We start from the raw sequence: 6,388 nt of genomic DNA, 5'->3' as shown, positions 1-6,388 counted from the left end.
TTTAGTGAAGAGTAATAGAAAAGGAACCATTTTCCTTATTTTTAAATGTGGTGTCCAATATTTGACACCATATAAGTTAATTCACTTCAAATGTTTAGCCAAAAATTCATGAGCACTCTTAGCCATGCTAGATCTGCTCATGGCCCGCCTGCATGGGAAGAGCAGACCAGTCGCCACTACTTGTTTCAGAGTTCAGAACGGGTATCAACGTCATCAGTCGTCTGCCCTTGCTAACAATGATGGACCTAGGGTGCCACAGTTGATATATACAATGTATAAACAACACAACTTCAAAATATCAGTGTAAAAAATATGTGAATTTCCACTAAAATAGTATAATTTGAGTTAAACATCATAGTAAATCCAAACAATAGTCTATAAATAGCATTAAGTTTCTGTAAAATTAGTGTTAAGTATATTATGCAAAGTATTTTTCAGTTTTCCAGGGGCTTTCATGACACCTTGACACCCCCAAGATCTACCCCTAGTCGCTAATTTCTACCTGCTACTCCCTTTTACTACGAGGCCCTTTCTCTTGTTTTCTCTTCTTCTGCATGGCTGGAACTTCTCTCCTGGCCGGAGTTCGCCCACTCCACGTGTGATGCTTTTGTTTTGATTATCGCAGGGTGGCACATCTTCTATATATCAGAAATATATGTCCTTGTAGCAATACTAAAATGAATGTGTTGCCTTGCCATAGGCAATCTTATGTAGCCGCTTAAAGAGAGTATTGGTGGTCTAACATAGGTAAACTAGTCGTAAAGTAACTAACGACATGTACTAAATGGTAAACAGTAGCTGATATATAATGTAGTGATGGAGCGACAACTTGATATGTGGAGTAAGCTAAACGATGTGATACTGGACATTTGGACACATCGTTGTTAACTGCAAATAGTTGTCCTCAGTGGCATTGCCTTGCTACCTTAACTATTTACCAATTGTCAAAGCAAATGAAGTACCTTATTTGTTTCAGAAAATATTTGGAGGCCGTGCGTTCCTATAGTAAACCCTATATTATTTTTTCTCTTAAGCGCAATGATTTGATTAAATTGAGTTAATCAACAAAGATCAACTCACAAGTTATTGTCCAATGCATGACATGCATTCTTGAGACCTGGACCAATAAAAAGGTAATACATATATTTTCAAATGGAAATATGTAGCTAGGGCAAAGTTTTTCTCTCCTCCAAGCTCGACCTGCCAGCCCATGGATTCTTCTCCACTCCGCTTGCCGCTCCAATGGTGGGTGGGGGGGTCCCAATCCGTCGGATCTGGTTAGTAGTTTAGCTTATTGTTTTTTAGTCCTTTCGGGTATGACACTTGAACGGATGGTGATGCTGTTGAAACTGCCCGTGCTATACGCTGCCATGGCAGTCGGTTTGTTAGCGCATGTATAGGATAGCTATCCACTTATCCTTTCTTCCTAGATTAGCTCGGTGGTTAGCTGATCCATGCAGCCCTTGTACATGTATTTATACCCGTGATGTCAATAAGAAAACTGTGCAGCAAATCATCTCTCTTTCTCTAGCTTTCATGGTATCAGACGCTCATCCTTGATCGTCTTCACTTCCGCTGACTTCTCGCGGCCATGGCCTCTCCTCACTCCTCCGTCTCCGGCGGCGACGTCAATCCTTTCGCTGCTGTTGAGCCCGTCAATGCCGCCTCCCTCCGCCACCTCCACATCCAGGACCACGTCCCCATCACAGTCGATCTCCACACCCCGTCGTTCTCTACCTGGCGTACCTACTTCTCTCTCACCTTCCGGGAGTTTGGGATCCGCGATCACGTTGATGGCTCGATCGACGCGCTCGCCATGCTCGGCGACGATCACTGGCTCGCGGTGGACGCCACCATCGTCAAGTGGCTCTACCGCACGGTGAGCCGCGAGATCCTCTCGCACGTCATCCGCGACAACGACACCGCGGTGGGGGCATGGACCTCGATCTGCCAACTCTTCCTGGACAACCAGCTGCAACGTCAAGTACTGCTCACCACGGAGTTTTACACTCTCACGCAGGATGGGATGAGCTTGTTCAACCACTGCCTTCGCATCAAAGTTCTTGCAGACGAGCTGAAGGACGTGGGCGCCCCTGTATTCGGTTGCCTTTGCTACCCCAACATCACCGCCACCACACCCCACAAACTTGCACCGCGATCCCTCCCATGCATCTTTCTTGGATATCCGACGAATACTAAAGGCTACCGTTGCTATGATCCGGCCTCCCATCGCGTGATCATCTCTCGGCATGTGTATTTTGATGAGCTGGTTTTTCCATTTAAGCAGGTTGTCGCCGCTCCGCCGCCCTCGCCGTTGCCTTCGAGCTCGTCGCGTGTCGTGCTGCCCTTGGAGGCCACGGTCTCCCGGCGGCCTCGCTCCACTCGGCGTGCTCCGACGTCACCTGGCTCACCACCATGCTCACGTGGGTCGCCGGGCACCCCTGCTACACCACCTGGCCCGTCGCCTGCGTCGGGCGGGGTTGCTGCTACGACGACCAATTCTGCAGCCGCAGCCACCGATTCTGCTGCCATGGCAAGCGTTTCGGCTGGCGTGGCAGCCGATTCGGCTGCACCTGATCCCGCTGCCGTGGCTGCAACTGCGGGAGGCACCAGCTCCAGTGCTGTGGGTGTGGCTCCATTTCCGGCAGGGCCTCGTGTTCTCACACGCGCTCGTGCTGGAGTGCATCGCCCGAGCCGTCGTTACCCTGATGACCAGTACGTCTGCATCGCCACCACTTCATCCTCCACGCCAGCTCCTCTTCCGGTGAGTGTGCACGCCGCGTTGCGTGATCCCCACTGGTCCGCAGCCATGCGTGAGGAGTTCGAGGCGCTCCAACGCAACCACACTTGGCAGTTGGTTCCCCGTCCGCCGCGTGCAAATGTAATCAGCGGCAAATGGGTCTTCCGTCACAAACTTCGGCCTAACGGGACGCTCGAGCGCTACAAAGCCCGATGGGTGGTGCGCGGGTTTCGACAACGCGCCGGCGTCGACTTCACCGACACCTTCGCGCCGGTCGTCAAGCCGGCGACCATTCGCTGCGTCCTACAGCTCGCCGTGTCGCGCAATTGGCATGTCCACCAACTGGATGTGTCAAACGCGTTCCTCCACGGCCATCTCGCGGAGCGCGTTTACAGCCAGCAGCCGGCCGGCTTTGTTGATGCCAGCCGCCCCGGCGATGTGTGTCTCCTCTCGCGCTCACTTTACGGCCTCAAACAGGCGCCGCGGGCGTGGTACCACCGGATCGCCGGTTTCCTCGTCGAGCTGGGCTTCGTGTCGACGCGGTCCGACGCGTCCTTGTTCGTGTACCAGCAAGGAGGGGACGCCGCGCATCTCCTACTATACGTCGACGACATCGTGCTGGCGGCCTCCAGCGACACACTCCTTCGCCGTCTCATCTCACGGCTCCAGGGCGAGTTCGCGTTGAAAGACCTAGGCGCTCTGCATTACTTCCTAGGCGTGGAAGTGACACGGCGCCCTGATGGATTCTTCCTTTGCCAGCACAAGTATGCATTGGAGCTCCTCGAACGCGCTGGTATGACGAACTGCAAGCCCGCCTCCACTCCAGTTGACACCAAGGGCAAGGTGTCCTCGACGGATGGCGCTCTCGCCGCCGATGGCTCGTTCTACCGCAGCATTGTTGGTGCACTGCAGTACCTTACACTGACGCGCCCTGATCTTACGTATGCGGTGCAGCAGGTCTTCTTGCACATGCATGCACCCCGTGACGTACACTGGGCCTTGGTGAAGCGGGTGCTTCGGTATATTCGCGGCACACCAGCCCTCGGCCTCACGCTGCCGGCATCATCATCGCTCGACCTCGTCGCCTACTCCGACGCCGACTGGGTGGATTGCCCGGACACACGCCGCTCAACCTCGGGGTACTGCCTCTACCTCGGCCCGGCACTCATCTCATGGTCTTCAAAGCGGCAGCCTACGGTCTCGTGCTCGAGCGCTGAGGCTGAGTACCGTGCTGTTGCGAACGCCGTCGCTGAGTGCTCCTGGTTGCGGCAGCTTCTCGCGGAGCTGCACTGCACGGTCAGCCGCGCCACGTTGGTGTACTGCGACAACGTGTCCGCGGTCTACATGTCCGCCAACCCGGTGCATCATCGCCGGATGAAACACATCGAACTTGACATCCATTTTGTACGAGAGAAAGTTGCGCTCGGCCACATTCGGGTTCTTCATGTTCCCACCTCGCAGCAATTCGCCGACATCATGACTAAGGGGCTGCCGCCGTCCGTCTTCACGGATTTTCGGTCCAGTCTCTGCATCACCGACGGCAAGGCTTCGACTGCGGGGGGTGTTGAAACTGCCCGTGCTATACGCTGCCATGGCAGTCGGTTTGTTAGCGCATGTATAGGATAGCTATCCACTTATCCTTTCTTCCTAGATTAGCTCGGTGGTTAGCTGATCCATGCAGCCCTTGTACATGTATTTATACCCGTGATGTCAATAAGAAAACTGTGCAGCAAATCATCTCTCTTTCTCTAGCTTTCAGATGCTTCATCTTCGAGTTGGTGTTACAGGCTTCGAACCTCCTTCAATTCATTAGTCAGGACGGAGTGGATGAAGCTCCAGTGTAGATTAATGCCTCTAGTTGGTGCATCGAGCTTAGGGTTTCTCGCCATATGTGTGCGAGGGTGTCATCTGGTGTGAGGCACATCAGATCGATTCAAGGGTTTAAATACGACGACTGCGGCTCTAGAACGATGCTCATTAGGGACGCGTGCATGAAGCTTCTCGGCTGTCATCAATAAGGTCAAGTCAGCTCTGGTATTGGGCAGCGATAGCGATGCGCCGGTAGCTCGTTTTAGCGGCGGTGGTCATTCAAATGTCCAGGAACCTTGATGTAATTTTTATTATGTTTGAGGTGCTTTTGTAGTTTCCTGAACTTCTATAACGGATTTATGTCTTTTTGTAATAAACGGAATCCATAGAAAAATATGGTAGCTTGTCTAACTGGGTTGTTTACTTAGTTCCCGTTAATATAAAGTCGTGTGTGATCATATGGCTAGTGTGCGGCGGCGGCCAATGTGATGTCCCCACTCCTCACTTTAGCATAATTTTAGTTTAGTTTCTATTGTTTCTTTCTTTGGCCCACTGCGAGGCTGCATTATTTTCCATGTGGACATTTTGATCGGTCAATAGACTGACATGCATATAAATATTTGGAGTTATATGATGAGCCAGTGATCATATAATCACGTGAAGCTATACTTACTGACCGTATTGATCTTATTTTGTATAACAATTATGACGAATTCAGCAACCATGGATTGCATTTTACTCGCTTTCTAGCAACAACTACGAAAACGAGAGACAATATGCATTAAAAGGGTTATGCATGCTTTGTTGTGTGGTTGGTGTTGTTGTGTTTTCATAAAAAAATTACTCCCTTTGTTCCAAAATGTAAGGTGTGTTAGTTCATTGAAAAGTCAAACCGCTTTTAAGTTCATGACAAGTGCGTGTTGTCCACCCTCACTAATTTTCTCCTGATGATGTTCCCCCTTTCTCATGCGTCACATTTCTATGTGGTTGAAGCTTCTCTCCTGGAGGTCGGAGTCCATTCGCTCCATATGTGATGCTTGCTTCGATGATCATAGGGTGGCACTGTTTGTGGAACTCATGGATGGTGGGAAGCGATTCCTTGAGAGATTTCTACGGGTTCTAAGGTTTGGTTAGGTTTTCTCTGTAGCGACATCCTAGTATCTTCACAATTTAGCAATGGTCACACTCTCTCCATGTTATCATGCATCAGAGATATTCTTTACTAGTTAGGTTCGGTTAGGACTTGTAAATGAAGTACCTTGCTTGTTTCAGGACAGTTAGAAAGTAGGGGTCGACTGAACCGAACACAGAAATCGGTAATTTGCTCAATCCAGGATGATCATCTTTTATATATCATGCATATATGTTGTATAGTTTCTTTGCATTTTAGCGCAATATAATTGAAATGAATAAGATTACTTTGTCACAACCCTGCTTTCATAACCGCTTACAGCAGTGGAGTTTAACACTATTCTTCAATTCATGCCTGCATGGGTAAATTCATGCTGTGCAAGCGATATACAAATCTAAAAAGGGATTTCTGCTACATAGTTAATGTAGCCAAACCCTTGCTCATCATTCAACTCTATCTACACAAAGTAACTCGTTTAGAATAAAATGACCAACTCTATCTACACAAAGTAACTTGTTTAGAATAAAATGATCATATTAGATACGGCTTTCGCTCTAGTATTCGATTCATGTTTGCATGAGTTAATTGGTATGTATCTCCAACGTGAGTGAGAGTGAAGGGATATGCAAATATAGAAAGGAGATTTTCTCTACATAGTTAATGCAGCCCAAAAGTCTTGCTCAGTAGGGCAAAGACAGACATGTTGT

Source organism: Triticum urartu, chromosome 1 (assembly GCF_003073215.2).
Source record: "Triticum urartu cultivar G1812 chromosome 1, Tu2.1, whole genome shotgun sequence".
NCBI lineage: Eukaryota > Viridiplantae > Streptophyta > Magnoliopsida > Poales > Poaceae > Triticum > Triticum urartu.
This window is presented reverse-complemented; position numbering follows the sequence as displayed.